The sequence below is a fragment of the Nicotiana tomentosiformis genome, chromosome 8 (genome assembly GCF_000390325.3).
Source record: "Nicotiana tomentosiformis chromosome 8, ASM39032v3, whole genome shotgun sequence".
Taxonomy (NCBI): domain Eukaryota; kingdom Viridiplantae; phylum Streptophyta; class Magnoliopsida; order Solanales; family Solanaceae; genus Nicotiana; species Nicotiana tomentosiformis.
Window position 1 is genome coordinate 111918642 of NC_090819.1, and position 13207 is coordinate 111931848.

At 39.9% G+C, this 13207-nt stretch overlaps 1 pseudogene; it reads right to left on the reverse strand.

The window, feature by feature from the left end:
• LOC138897997 (phosphatidylglycerophosphate phosphatase PTPMT2-like) overlaps positions 1–13207 on the reverse strand; it is a 75978-nt pseudogene that overhangs the window by 45835 nt on the left and 16936 nt on the right.

Here is a 13207-nt window from a genome sequence, read left to right on the forward strand (position 1 = left end):
CTCGGGCATACCTCACAATCACTCTTGACACTCGGGCATATCTCACAATCACTCATGCCTCCCAGTACCTCAGCACTCGGCACTCGGCACTCGCACTCAGTAGGTACCTGTACTCACTGGGGGTGTGTACAGACTCCGAAGGGGCTCCTTCAGCCCAAGTGCTATATCAAGCCAAATCATGGCATACATCACGTAGGCCCTCGGCCTATATCAAACATGCTGCGGCGTGCAGCCCAATCCCATAAATAGTAATAATATATATAAAGCCAACATGGCCTGCTGTGGCGTGCAGCCCGATCCCATAATAATCCTCACAATCAGGCCCTCGGCCTCACTCAGTCATCAATCTCTCCAATCTCTTGGGCTCACAATGTCATGAAAATAGCCCAAAAATGATGATATGATGTATCAATGAATAACAACAGAGACTGAGATATGATATGTAATGAAATAAATATGACTGAGTATGAATTTTCAATTTAAAATAAATAATTCACAATAATATGACCTCTCCGGGTCCCAAAATACTGGTACATAGCCTCAACATAATTTTTAATATGTTTTTCAGCTCAATTTCTTTAACCCATAAAACGCATGGAAAATGCCAAGATCATTTAACTATAAAATTCCACATAAACAATTATGTCACAATTTCTATAGTGCATGCCCACACGCCCGTCACCTAGCATGTGCCTCACCTCCCAACAATTCACATAATACATATATTCAGGGTTCATACCCTCAGCTCCAAGATTAGAAGAGTTACTTACCTCGAACAAGCCGAATTCAATGTCGAGCAAGCTAAACAATGCTCCAGAAATCCCATTATGCGCGTATCAACTCCCGAACGGCTCGAATCTACCACAATTAATTTGTTCAGTCCACACAATTTATAGGAATTAATTCCACATCAAAATGCTAATATTTTCTACAAAATCCGAAATTCCGGCCCAAAAATACCCGTGGGGCCCACGTCTTGAAATCCTACGAAACTTACAAAATACGACAACCCATCCAATTACAAGTTCAACCATACTAATTTCACTCAAATCCCACTCCAAATCGGTATTCAAACTTGAAAAATTTATTTTGTGACATTATAGAATTTTCCTTCTATTTCTCTTGAAGATTCAACAATCTTACACCAAAATTGAAGATTAATTCATGGAATATAATCACAAGGGAGTTAAGAACACTAACCCCAAGTTGTGTGGAAAATTTCCTCTCCAAAATCGCCCAAACCGAGCTCCAAAATGTCCAAAATGAGAAACAAATCTCGGAACCCTCATTTTTAACACTGCCCAGGCATTTCCGCACCTGTGGTGCCTGGGCTCACACCTGCGCATCCTCTTTTGCTGACGAAAATGCGCGCTTGCGGAGACAGCCAGCCTTCCAAAACCTCGTATCTGTGGCCCTTTCTCGAATCTACGGGCTCGCAGATGCACATTCCCCTTTGCACCTGCGGTCGCCTCACGCCAGCCCTAGTCCGCATCTGCGCCAACACCTCCGCACCCGCGGCCTCGCAGATGCGGCAAATTCCTCGCATCTGCGAGCACTGCCCAGTTCCACACTTGGCCGCTTCTGCGACTGATCTCGCGTACATGCGGCTTCGCACCTGCGATCAAAAGCTTCGCAGGTGAGATCACACCAGTAGACAGCAGCCCCAGCATTTCCTTAAGTCCAAATTTGATCTGTTAACCATCCGAAACTCATCCGAGCCCCTCGGGACCCCGTCTGAAAATACCAACAAGTCCCATAACATAACACAGACCTACTCGAGGCCTCAAATCATATCAAACAACATCAAAATGATGAATCGCACCTCAAATCAAAATCTATGAACTTTGAACTTGCAAATTCTATATCTTGTGCCGAAACATATCAAATAAATCCGGAATGACTTCAAATTTTGCACACAAGTCATAAATGACATAACAAAGCTATTCAAATTTCCAGAATCAAATTTCGACCTCGATATCAAAAAGTCAACCCCCGGTCAAACTTCCTATAAATTACATTTTCGGCATTTCAAGCCTAATTCCACTATGGACTTCCAAATATTTTTTCGGACACGCTCCTAAGTTCGAAATTACCATACAAAGCTATTGGAATCATCAAAATTAAATTTCGAGGTCGTTTACTCATAAGTCAATATCCGGTCAACTATTTCAACTTAAGCTTCCAACATGAAAATTCATCCTTCCAAGCTAACTCTGAAATACCTTAAAACCAAAACCGACAATTTACACAAGTCATAATACCTCGTAGAAAGTTATTCAAGACTTCAAATAGTTGAAAGAAGCATAAATGCTCAAAATGACCGGTCGGGTCGTTACAATTTCCCCCACTTAAATATACGTTCATCTTTGAACGTGCCATGAGTTGTTTAAAGCCACCAAATCACTATTCTATCTTATCACGCACGTACCCGGGGGTGAACCCACGTCACCCTATTCCATATGAGCTTGACAACACATTACAACCGAAATCATTGATTTAACTTTAGCCCATAAATCTTGGAATTTAATTTCCAACCTTTAGAATTTCTTTCAAGACACGAATCTTACATTTACACCCTGTATGAGTTTGAACAAGCTGTATCAAGCCATAACCATAACCATAACCACGTACAAAATCACCTAACATATTACAGAACTCGCATGCTAATACCACCATTCCTGACCATTGTGACTACTCCAAAACCAACCAAATACTAGTATTAAACCCATATCGAACCAAACCTCATCCCAAAACCTTCGTACACTGTTGATAATAAAATATACATGCAAAATTTCATGACCACTTACCAGATCAACAAGTCATGGAGCTCTCTCGCCCTAACCTGAACCATAATCGCTTTCTGAGCCGACTTTCAATATTATACTCCCGAATATACTGTAGAACCATCACCCGATTCTAATACAAGGTCCATACCTTAATATGACTCCGCTGTAATGCGTGACCCCATCCAACCGCTGGTCCATAACATATACCTCGGGTCATCCTGCTCAAAATTCAATAACGACAGAACGGCAAATGACAAAAATGTCACACAAAAACCTGAAAGAACCTAACCATTACGCAATCGATCATACAATACCTAAATACGCTCAAATTTCGCTATAAAGCTTAAATAGAACCGTAACATATGTGCATATAACCAATGAATCACAACTACTCGCACCATAAAGGAGTAATCACAGATCATTTCAGAACATGAATAAGTTCAACATCAACCGGATGACACATCCCTCAACAATAGCAGTATGGAACTAACCATTCCGGCTTGGTGTAGAATACACATCTTAATTGGGCCTACCAATGGACCGCCAAATCAACTTGGGTTACCCAAAAATAGATAAAAATTCTTCCAAAAATCCATAATGACTGAATCATAACACATTCTATCATCTGGCTAGCTCCGGCCACAACTTCACAGTCCACAACTATGAAACAATCCGCTCCTGAGAACTCCAAATCTCCAAATCCATAGAGCACGCGAATCACCATATTTGATTCCATCTCCACCGCCCGAATGCCTAACACCTCTCTCATACACGATCATCCCACGAGAAATACTTTAACAATTCTTCCGCTCCACTCGGCAAAATTTGAATATCAGCATTTTATCAACTGTGTGAATGCCGCAATACTAATTTATACATCCATAAGTCAAAATACAATGCGCCTTCTGAAGTTCGCCCCCTTCTCATATAACACCAAGTAGTAATAGTATTCATCTAGACATCGAAAACTATTCATGCCTCTAAGAATTTATGAACTCCCTTTCAAGGCTAAACCGTGACTTTGCACATGCCAACCTTAATCCCACAAAACATACCGCATCTATCATGCCATTATTTGAAAAATACGAGAACCTCATAATCATTCTGAGTCACAAGTAAAATACATATCTGATCAACCAGAAGCATTCCATTTGATCCCATCTGGTATAAAATCACAATACTCAATATGCTCCTCAGGCCGGTAGGAAAATACCCATCTCAAACCGTGGTAGAAAACCTCGAGAATGCTTTGGAATCTATTTGCACAAAATCAGGCCATTAGAGTTGAATCTCTCTAAATCAACCAAGCCACGCAGGTCGCCAAGCCCAGGTGTATTTCCACAAAGCACCTGTAGAAAACCTCCATATCATAAGCATCCAAAGAACCGATCATATCCATTACCATATTGATCCAATCTACTACCCGTTTGTCTTATGTTCTCCGAGTTTCTTCTGAATATGTCTTTAGATTAATACTTCTCCTTGCTAAATGCCACGATCTTTAGCCACGGCTCACCCCACAAACCTAGCATAGAACCACAATGCCCTACGACCCATAAGCAACTGTATTCTTCTTAAGCACATTCAAAAATACCACAACTACAACACTCATTCTGAGAATACCTTGTGTGAATTTGAAATTGTTCTTCTTACCTTCCTTATACAAAGATGTAGAATCCATAGTCATATAGAATTTCCTCAAGTCAAGGCACCATCAAACGCAAATCTCGGATTTTATCCATACACAAGTCCGGAAACATTCTCAATTACTATATATAATTCTCAAACCCACTGGAATTGTTTTTTTCTTGGGGGTCATCCACTTTGCTCAAATCTAATTGCACCGTCCAAATGGGCCAAAAGACACGTGCCCCATTAGCACCACAACACTCAAAGAAGTAACTCTACTTTAACACCACATATCAAAATTCATACTATGTGCGCACTACATCATTCACCAATAACAACTCACTCATCCCGCGAATTTCATTTACTCATACGTGCAATATAATCCTTAACCAGGAATTTCCTTATTCGAGTCATCCTTGATCTCGACCTCTGCAAGTCATAACTGATTCACCAGTATACCCCAAACCGAAACCAATACGACACATAACCGTGCAATCCATTTGTCGATAGTAGACTCCCCCACTTAGCCTTAAGCTGCAATTATATAAAATTAGAACTCGCAAGGATTTCTCCTTCTCAACTACCAAGATCTTGCACTGTTAACCCGCCAGACTTCTCGAAGTCTTTTATTAGGCTTTTCATGAACATTCTGAATCGCCATCCACAATCACACACGCGACCTCCTACCGGGTAGCAAGTAATACTCCTCGCAAAAGCTTCATCAACATCATGCCACTGCTAGCTGCACACAGGAGAAAACCCACCTGTGGAATTCCTTACCGACATCTCCCAATGACATTGTACTGAGTGCAACGACCACGAAATCCTTAAATTCTCCTGAGTTCATGCTCGCCCACCATTTGTATAAGTCTGCACTTTCTCTATTGACATCAACTGTATGTTCAACAATATCTTCCTAACTCAAGTCATATTGCACCTGACACGATAATCAGATCTTCACGCCTCTCTTCATTTCAAACACACTCATTTCTGCCATATTCAATCTTCCTTTGTATAGTAACCATCACTCCAAATAGAGTCTGCAGGCCAAATCACATACTAACACGATTCCAAACCATTCTACACTTTCTCAAGGCGCACGACTACCCTAACAGTGAATTCATATGCTAATCTGCCGCCCTTACTTCGGTTAAATCATCTCCTACTTGACCCGCTAGTACAACCACCGCGAAACGCTTCCCGTCATGTCTTCCCTCATACTTTGCTGCCCAATTGCTGCATCAACTCGAAATGCATCTCTATCGTACCAGAACCAGTAGAAGGTTACTGACTCTAAGTCTCTTCAAAGATTATCTTTCTCAAGCCATAAACCTCAAAATACCCATTCGTAACCACCATTACTGTACAACCACTTACTCTTTTGGAGTCCAAACTCATTGACAGACATGAGAATTTAATTTGCCCCAAAATTTAACAACATGAAATATCCTTCAAAACATCCACATCGTCTTAACACCTCCCACAGTTACGCCATACTCACCACAAAGCCATTCCATCGCTCATCGAGCCACAAATTACACTCGTAGGGACATTATCGGACATATGGGTCCAAATGTACAAGTTACAACCGAAGCTACCGAGCTCAAGCTACAGTCTAACCATGGCCTCAAGTCCTCCAGACTGGACCATCACCAAAACACAGAATACTCACCTCGAACCTCATTCATAGAATCAAAAACCGGCGATGCACAGCTCATACCGAGCACTCATGTACGCATATGAATACGTGGAAGGAATTCAAAGAGTTTATATCTCAAGCTAAATCAATCTCTCACGATAAGGAAAGAAATATGGAAAGTATATATCCTAAATGCCCCTGTAGCCTCTCGAAGATAAGTATGGACGTTATCATACCGATCCGCAAGACTCTACTAGACACTTGCTCATGACTTGTAGAACCTATGAACCTAGAGCTCTGATACCACCTTGTCACGACCCAAAATCCAACTAGCCGTGATGGTACCTAACCCAACCCGTTAGGTCAGCCAATTACCAACTGTCCAATTCCAATAATAATTATTAAAGCAATTTAAGTGAATAAAGATCTTAATCTTATACATCACCCAAGAACTGGTAGTACAAATCATGAGCTTCTAAGAATAGAGTATACAAAGCGGAAATGAAATAAATACATAGTCTATTTGAATAATACATAAACAGAGCCTTTAGAAATCTAAGGCTACCATGAACAAGAGGCAGCTACAACAGGAACACAGGTACATCTTCAAATCCCGCAACCTTCGAGCACAGCAACAACATCAGCCAACATCTGCACGCAATGTGCAGAAGTGTAGTATCAGTACAACCGACCACATGTACTGAGTAAGTAATAAACATAGCCTTAGGTTGAAAGTAGTGACGAGCTTCCACCAAGGTCGGGTCCAAAACCAATAGTCCACAACAATCCATAACAACATAAAGCAAATAATACCAGAAGTAACTCAGGGATAAAATACTCAGCCAAATCATGATTTCAAAAATAGTAGTTCTTTCTTTCAAATACATCAGTGAAAACCCAAATCGTTTGCAGAAGTTGCCTATAATATGAATAGTTTGAAAATAATAAATTTCTCACAAACTCTTTTCAATAATAAATAAGATGTTTTATTTTCCTTTCGGATAACCCGTGTAAAACAAATGCATCACTATGCCCATCTGTCAAAATGTGTGAGAAATCATGAATGATGTGATGTTGTACAGCATGAGGAAAAATACATCTATATGCCTGTATGTCATGTGTGCATGCCAATGCGATTCAAATCAGTGATAAAATCATAAACAGCCCCTCGGGCAGAACATCACTTACATACAACCCCTCGGGCAAACCCAACAATCACTCGTGCCACTCGGGCATACCTCACAATCACTCTTGCCACTCAGACATACCTCATAATCACTCTTGCCACTCGGGCATATCTCATAATCACTTATGCCTCTCAGTCACTCAGCACTCGGCACTCGCACTCAGTAGGTACCTGCGCTCACTGGGGGTGTGTACAAATTCCAGAGGGGCTCCTTCAGCCCAAGCACTATATCAAGCCAAATCATGGCATAAATCACTCAGGCCCTCGGCCTATATCAAATATGTTGCGGCGTGCAGCCCGATCCCATAAATAGTAATAATTTATATAAAGCCAACATGGCCTGCTGCGGTGTGCAACCCGATCCCATAATAATTCTCACAATCAGGCCCTCGGCCTCACTCAGTTATCAATCTCTCCAGTCTCTCGGGCTCACAATGTCATGAAAATAGCCCAAAAATGATGATATGATGTATCAATGAATAACAATAGAGACTGAGATATGATATGTAATGAAATAAATATGACTGAGTATGAATTTTCAATTTAAAATAAATAGTTCACAACAATATGACCTTTGCGTGTCCCAAAATACTGGCACATAGCCTCAACCTAATTTTTAATATGTTTTTCAGCTCAATTTCTTTAACCCATAAAACGCATGGAAAATGCCAAGATCATTTAACTATAAAATTCCACATAAACAATTATGTCACAATTTCTATAGTGCACGCCCACACGCCCGTCACCTAGCATGTGCGTCACTTCCCAATAATTCACATAATACATATATTTAGGGTTCATACCCTCAGCTCCAAGATTAGAAGTGTTACTTACCTCGAACAAGCCGAATCCAATGTCGAGCAAGCTAAACAATGCTCCAGAAATCCCATTATGCGCGTATCAACTCCCGAATGGCTCGAATCTACCACAATTAATTTGATTCAGTCCACACAATTTATAGGAATTAATTTCACATCAAAATGCTAATATTTTCCATAAAATCCGAAATTACGACCCAAATATCACCCGTGGGGCCCACGTCTCGAAATCCGATGAAACTTACAAAATATGATAACCCATCCAATTACAAGTTCAACCATACTAATTTCACTCAAATCCGACTCCAAATTAGTATTCAAACTTGAAAAATTCATTTTGTGACATTATAGAAATTTCCTTCTATTTCTCTTGTAGATTCAACAATCTTACACCAAAATTGAAGATTATATCATGGAATATAATCATAAGGGAGTTAAGAACACTTATCACAAGTTGTGTGAAAAATTTCCTCTCCAAAATTGCCCAAACGTAGCTCCAGAATGTCCAAAATGAGAAAAACATCTTTGAACCCTTGTTTTTAACATTGCCCAGGCATTTTCGCACCTGCGGTGCCTGGGCTCGCACCTGCGCATATGCTTTTGCGGACGAAAATGCGCGCCTACGGAAATAACCAGCCTTTTAAAACCTCGCATCTGCGGGCCTTTCTCGCATCTGCAGGCTCGGAGATGCGCATTCCCCATCGCACCTGCGGTCGCCTCACGCCAGCCCCAGTCTGCATCTGCGCCAATACCTCCGCACCTGCGGTCTCGCATCTGCGAGCACTGCCCAGTTCCATACTTGGCCGCTTTTGAAACTGATTTCGCACACATGTGGCTTCGCACTTGCGATCAAAAGCTTCGCAGCTGCAATCACACCAGTAGGCAGCAGCCCCAGTATTTCCTTACGTCCAAATTTGATCCGTTAACCATCCGAAACTCATCTGAGCCCCTTGGGATCCCGTCCGAACATACCAACAAGTCCCATAACATAATACGAACCTACTCGAGGCCTCAAATCATGTCAAACAACATCAAAACGATGAACCGCACCTCAAATCAAAATCTATGGACTTTGAACTTTAAAATTCTATATCTTGTGCCGAAACATATCAAATCAATCCGGAATGACTTCAAATTTTGCACACAAGTCATAAATGACATAACGAAGCTATTCAAATTTCCAGAATCAGATTTTGACCTCGATATCAAAAAGTCAACCCCCCAATTAAACTTTCCAAAAATTAAATTTTCGACATTTCAAGCCTAATTCCACTACGGACTTCCAAATAATTTTCCGGACATGCTCCTAAGTTCGAAATCACCATACAGAGCTACTGGAATCATCAAAATTAAATTCCTAGGTCGTTTACTCATAAGTCAATATCCGTCAACTATTTCAACCTAAGCTTCCAACATGAAAATTCATCCTTCCAAGCTAACTCCGAAATACCTTAAAACCAAATCCGACAATTCACACAAGTCATAATACCTCGTAGAAAGTTATTCAAGACTTCAAATAGTTGAAAGGAGCGTAAATGCTCAAAACGACTGGTCGGGTCGTTACAAGAGGCTTGATGATGTTATGAACGCATATACCTATGCATGGTATGACATTTATACGCATATGCATGGAATTATAAATATTAATGATTCACAGAGTTATTTAGACTTACATGTTGAGTCTTTTACTCCATGTTTCTCTCATGTCTATTATTTACTGATTTTCATTCCTTACGTACTCGATACATTATTTGTACTAACGTCCCTTTGCCTGGGGATGCTGTATTTTATGCCCGCAGGTCTCGATAGACAGGTCAAGAGTCCTCTAAGTAGGCGATCAGCTCAGCGGAAGATATTGGTGCATTCCATTTGCTCCAGATTTGCTTGTTTAGTCAGTATGATTTAGATGTGTATTGTTTGGTATGGCAGGGCTCTGTCCCGACCTTTATGACAATTATGTATTTTCAGATGTCATGTACGTAACAGATGTCATGTACGTAAAAGATTGTATGGCCTTGTCAGCCTATGTTCAGTGTACGAATGGTTATTCTGGTCTTAGAGGCCTGTATGTCTTATGTATAAGTTAGTATTACATGTTGTATTATACCTATCTCACGTCAGCCTCTCCGGCTCAGTTATCTAGGATAGTGTGATACTAAAAGATACGTTATATTGGTACTCGGTTAAGTAAGGTACCGGGTACCCGTCGCGGCCCATCGGTTTGGGTCGTGATAGTTTTCCTCCACTATATCAATACCTCCAACTCCCCCATATTCAAGGTGAGTAATCCCTACTAATTTGGTATTTTATTCCATTAATTCCACCCTAAAACTAACTCAATCCTCCATCAGTTTTGTAAGATTTCTTCCAAAAGGTAATCCTACACCCTTAGACTTACATGTATGGATATATTATGGGAATATGTGTATGAATTAATTATTGTAACTTATGTTATGGTGATTGGAAGCCATAAATTCCCAATTTAAATACATAACCATTGTAGAGATTGAAAGGTGATTATTTGATGGAATTTTGTTGGTTGGGTGTGAATGGATGGTCATGTATGTGATGTTGGAAGTTATGAATTGTTTAAGAATGACGGTGGGATAAATTATTGGTAAATGGTAGTAGTTGGATGAACTAATTCTATGGGTAAGAGATGTAAAGATTCATGCGTACTAGGTGTTTGATAAAATGCCTAAAGGGCCTAAACTGTGGAAGTTATTACTAATATTGGTTGCATTGGATGTTGTTATTGTAGATTGAAGTTTCTTTGTGTGGTGGATCGTAGTAGTATCATTAAGGGATGAATTTGAGGTATGTTGGCTAAACTTTCTCTTTTAGAAATGAATTACATCATGTTCCCGTAAGTCTCAAGTATGGTTGGCGCAAGTTCCTTATTCTCATGTTTCGAGTTGTTCCCTATAAATTTGATTGTCCCAAATAAGCAAGGTATCGGGCATTATGAATTCTAAACGTGTTCCGAATGTTCCTATCACATTATGTTATCCTTTGGGAATACGTTCAAGAATGATATGTGTATTAAAATGTTATGTCTTTGAGTAGTGTTTCAAATGAAGGTTATGATGCCAAATTGTGTGAGAAAATCTCAATATGCTTAAAACTCTTAATAGCTCATATGTGTACCTAAAGTCTTAATTGAAAATGTCTTATTGTTGATAATCTATAAAGATGGCTGGAAGTGAAATAAGTGAATTTGGAGTATAAAGTGTGGCCAACGTGCCAAGAGTGAAAGTTATACTTGTGGCCAATGGTGCCATGGAAACAAGATTATGTGAGAAAGATTATGAAATGAGATTTGATACAACTGTTCCAAAATCGACTTTGAAAATAGAATTGCCTAAAAGCTTATGAACTCAAGTGATGCCCATATGTGGTTGTTTTTACTAATGCTATGCTTTGTAAGTATTTCCAATATGTTTTGAGCTCTTATATATTCATGAGTTGAAATGGTGTATTGCCCCTTTTGGGGTAGAGTATATCAAGAATAAATTGTGTGTTACATGTTTATGATTTGAACTTGTGCTTCGATTGCCAATTATTTTACTCCATTTCTTGGAAGGAAATCCATTGTGTTTAAAGTCTTCATTACTAATGAGCCTAAAGTTGTGATTTACAGAATATTCTATTTGTTAATATTTATGATGATGATCTATGAAAGGAAAGAAATGAAAGTGTGGAATATAAAATACGGCCATTGTGCCATGAATGAAAAATCATATGTATGGCCAAGAGAGAAAATGAAATAATGACGCTGTAAGTGGATGAAAATTCCAATGAGGCTATATATGGTGTGAAAGGTTATGAGGTAAATGCATTTGTATTGTTGTCTCATTTGTATGCAAATCAAAAATGCTCTTGGGAGTAACGATAGTCACCGAGGTAGGGTAGGTTGAAATAACCTAACCTCGAAACTACACGTGCTGGTGTAGGAGTGGATTGTGATTATTCCCCTTCTTTGGTATGAGATTGATGTGATAAAATTATTCCCCTTAATTGGGATAAGATGATTGATAGAAAAGGATGATGTTGATCCATACGGCATTGTGGTGAGATGGCCTAGCTGATCGGGTTGTGATTGGACACCATGCCGCACACATGGTGGTGATTGTGCTAGAAATTATAATTGAAATTGTTATTGTGGTTGATGTCTCAGATGAGATGGCCTAGTCGATCGGGCCGTGATCCGACTCCATGCTAAAAGTGTGGTGGTATTGGTATTGTGAACGATTGTATTATGAACAGCGGTATATCGGTGCTAAAGATCTCCCAACCAAAAATATATATTATTTTCGTATTTTAAAAATTGTTATGTTTTAACTGGACATTTGGATATGTTTGATTGTGACTTGCTGTTTTTATGGTTTTCCCTTTCTTATATTGGCATTCTATTTTGAAAGTGGACAGTTAGCTTTGCATACTAGTACTATTACATATGTACTAACGTCCCTTTTGCCGGGGCGCTGCATCTTCAATGGATGAAGGTGATTCAGCAGCGGGCAACTTTGGCCCTCGTTAGCAGTTACTCCTTATTCAGCAGGTTTTGGTGAGCCCTACTCTATTCCGGGCCCGATGTCACTTGCTGTTACACTTTATATTTTAAGGTATAGCCGGGGCCTTGTTGCCGGCACTTCCATACTACTCTTCTGCTGTACTTAGAGGCTCCGTAGACAGGTTTTGGGTGGTGTATGATATTGGGAATTGAACTAGAAATGTTGCTATTTGGCAAACACGTTTTTCATTATATCTATAAACTTATAATATTTTGGAAATTATGAATGAAGCTACTAATGGAAATGAAATGGGAGTTGTTAATGAAATATTTTCAGTGTTTGATTAATGGAGTGCATCTCCTCTTTTTTCATGGATAAGTTTGGGTAGAAGGATATCTAACAGGCTTTCTCGGTCGGTTTCACTCGGTTGAGTGTCGGTACCGCTCCCCGAGTTTGGGGCGTGACAAACTTGGTATCAGAGCCTAAGGTTTTAAAGGGTCCAAGGATTTCTCGGAGCCGTGTCTAGTAGAGTACTTCTTATCGGTGTGTTGTCGACCACATCTATAATGAGGAGGCTACTTGGACCTTTAGGAAATTCACACTTCTTTGATACTCTAGATCGTGTGATAGAACTC